The sequence below is a fragment of the Pinus tabuliformis genome, chromosome 9 (assembly GCF_031772625.1).
Source record: "Pinus tabuliformis cultivar Carrire ecotype Pingquan chromosome 9, CPIR1, whole genome shotgun sequence".
In the NCBI taxonomy this organism is placed as follows: domain Eukaryota; kingdom Viridiplantae; phylum Streptophyta; class Pinopsida; order Pinales; family Pinaceae; genus Pinus; species Pinus tabuliformis.
In genome coordinates, this window is record NC_142307.1 from 121,484,025 (window position 1) to 121,486,670 (window position 2,646).

A 2,646-nucleotide genomic window follows, 5' to 3' on the forward strand; every position below is an offset into this window, starting at 1 on the left:
GTTTCTAATTAAAATCTATGTTCCCTTCCCCTTTGTTATTAGAACACTTACATAGTTTGGATTTATTTTAATACACATAAGATTTTTAAAATGTGAGGAGGGTAGAGTAATTCAATTGGTATAGTTTTTATAATTCTTCCTATTTTACCTTTTCCCAAGGTTTAATTATGATTTAGTTAATTTGATTCTAAAAAACCACCTACTATATTATGTGGATCAATGCTCATCACATGATCATCAACTCTTAATTATCTTTCAATTTTTCTTTAATAATTCCCTTCGAAGTTCGAAGGGTGCCAAATTAGTCACGTCCTTCAAGAACTTCCCTTCGAAGTTCCAAGGGTGCCAAATTAGTCACGCCCTTCAAGAACTTCCCTTCGAAGTTCCAAGGGTGCCACATTGCTTTCCCTTCAGACATCTTGTGACTACGAGGGGAAAACTAGGCATGACGATGGAGACCACTATCATATCCTTTGTCACCCTCTATAATGAGACTAATGGTGTGAGGGATCAAGGAATCTGCCTTAATGAATGCCCCCCAATAAATCTTCATGAGCGACTGAATCTGGGTTCTACCCTCATGACATTGTGAGCTTCAAGGCAAATGTATCCCAACACTTTCTAACAAAATTCATGGTGGGAGTGCTAGCGGGTGGAATCAGGGAGGTTTTCCCATCCCTCCCTTGAAATCCATTTGTCCTATATAGACCCATGACTCGTGTGTGAGTCATTCGGCCAAGCACTTGACTTGTGCCTGCAACCACTATCATGTCATTAATAATCATAGAAAATATTAATTTTGTTAGGTCCCTATACTACTAGTGTAGCCCCTTATTGTTATTAGTGTAGGCCCCCTTATTGTATCGTTGTGCCCATGTAGTCCCCATATTGTTATTATTATGCCCCATAGAAGCACACTATGGTTATTTTTGTGCCCTTGCAATATTATTGTTATGTAGGCTCTGATTATATTGGGACCCCTTAGACTCTTATATAGAAAAGAGGCCTTGTCATTTGTATCATCCAAGAATTGTTCATTTGTGTAATGTAAAGGAGGTTGCCCCCTCGAAGAGGCTTATTTTGAAGTCGTTGATCTATTTATTCTTCTATTTTGTGAGATGGTTTCATAACATTTGGTATCATAGCTTTGGATTCTAGGGTTTTTCTGCTTCAAACAGGTCATCGTGACATTTTCGCTATAACCTTTTTTCTACAAAGTTTTAGAAGCTGAAATTAAAACCCATTTGAGCCGAAAGCTTGCTAAACCTCGTGTCTGAACTTCTGAACTTGGTTCGCTATATTTTCAGAGATATGATCCAAGTAATTTTAGGGTTTTTATAGGCTCTCGAATTCCATCTCAAATAGATGACCTTGGAAAAATCGTCATAACTTTCTCTCTGAGCATCGAAATAAAATTTTGTAAGAAGTGGCAAAAAGAGGACGAAATGTAGTTTGTTGGGTATCGTTTTTAGGGCTGAAGGTGGAAAAAAATGACACTTGGAACTTCGTACAAGTTTGCTCTACTGAAACAGTCTATAATCAGGTCATTGTAGGAAATTGGGCACAATAATAACAATATGGGGACTACATGGGCACAACAATACAATAAGGGGGCATGCACTAATAACAATAAGGGGACCTGCACTTATAACAATAAGGGGATACACTAGTAGTATAGGGACCTAACATGATGTGCAACTTTTACAAAATGTACATATTGCATCTTTATATTTAGAACCGAATCAGTTTGTATGGTATAGAGGGATTTTTTCTCATAAACCACTTGTCACCTAGTCAATTTTCATGGAAGAAATGATAGCACATTATGAGGATACAAAGAGCAACACATTCTTTAGCCAATTGATAATTCTAAAACAAATGGGTTCAATGGTAGAGCACATTGAGGACTTCCAAAAATTGAATATAAGGGTAAATGGTATTCCAGAGAAGCAGAGGATTGATGTCTTCATAGGGACTTTAAAGGATAAAATTCAACATGAGGTTCATATTTGGGAACCTGATTCATTGGAGAAGGCATTCAGGTTGGCAAGAAAAATTGAAAGCAAAATTATGGCAACAAGAAATCCTACCACTCACAACTATAAAGATGGAAGTGTTGTTGCTCCTAACCTTCCACAACCTACAAGGTTGACACCACAACAATTGGAAGAAAAAAGAGAAAAAGGGCGTTGTTACAGTTGTGATAGCAAATACACTATAGGTCATAAGTGTATTGAGAAGAAATTATTTTACATAGATTGTGAAGAGGAGGAAGAAAAGGATCAAGAAACGTCAAAAGAAGAGGATATACACCAAGAACCAACCCCCGAGAAAGAAGAAATGAATCCAACCATATCTTGTAGTGCATTAGCTGGAATTACCATTCCTCAAACTCTCATGATAGATGGACAAATAGAGATAGTGAACAAATGTTTCAAAGGATATCTTCATTGCTTTTTATTTGATAAACAAACACAATGGGTCAAGTGGTTACCTCTAGTGGAATGGTGGTATAACGGTTCAGCAAAAATGACCCCATTTATGACACTTTATGGATATTAAAAACTATCCACCACATCATCTTTAAGAGAAAATTCTAAGGTTCAAGCAATGGAATATCACATCAAGTTCTCCAAATCTTAAAGG